This window comes from Etheostoma spectabile, chromosome 12, assembly GCF_008692095.1.
Source record: "Etheostoma spectabile isolate EspeVRDwgs_2016 chromosome 12, UIUC_Espe_1.0, whole genome shotgun sequence".
Classification (NCBI taxonomy): domain Eukaryota; kingdom Metazoa; phylum Chordata; class Actinopteri; order Perciformes; family Percidae; genus Etheostoma; species Etheostoma spectabile.
The window spans coordinates 27,010,050-27,010,304 of record NC_045744.1 but is presented as its reverse complement, the minus strand read 5'-3'; the positions used below and the strand labels follow the sequence as shown (position 1 = coordinate 27,010,304).

The following is a 255-nucleotide window of genomic DNA, read 5'->3' as shown; positions in this document are numbered from 1 at the left end:
ATGACATCCGACTGACCAGCTTTTGTAATCGGCCTGATTCCACCTCTAATTTCTTTTAAGTGGCTAGAGCTGATGGAGGAGGTAGCAGTTCATCTTCACATTCACCACATAACACCAACACATATGGACTTGAATCATAGATATATAAAATATTCTTTATTGAACTAAATAAAGGGATTGACTCGGACCTCAAGTTGAAAAACATAATCCGATATTCCATGTCTAAATGACTTCCCAAACATGACGGAGTTATTG

The 255-nt window shown here is 37.6% G+C and overlaps 1 protein-coding gene across 3 annotated transcripts in view; it reads left to right on the top strand.

The window, feature by feature from the left end:
- The window catches only part of ccdc18 (coiled-coil domain containing 18), a 20,406-nt gene that overhangs the window by 3,397 nt on the left and 16,754 nt on the right, over positions 1 to 255 (top strand). The window lies entirely within an intron of this gene.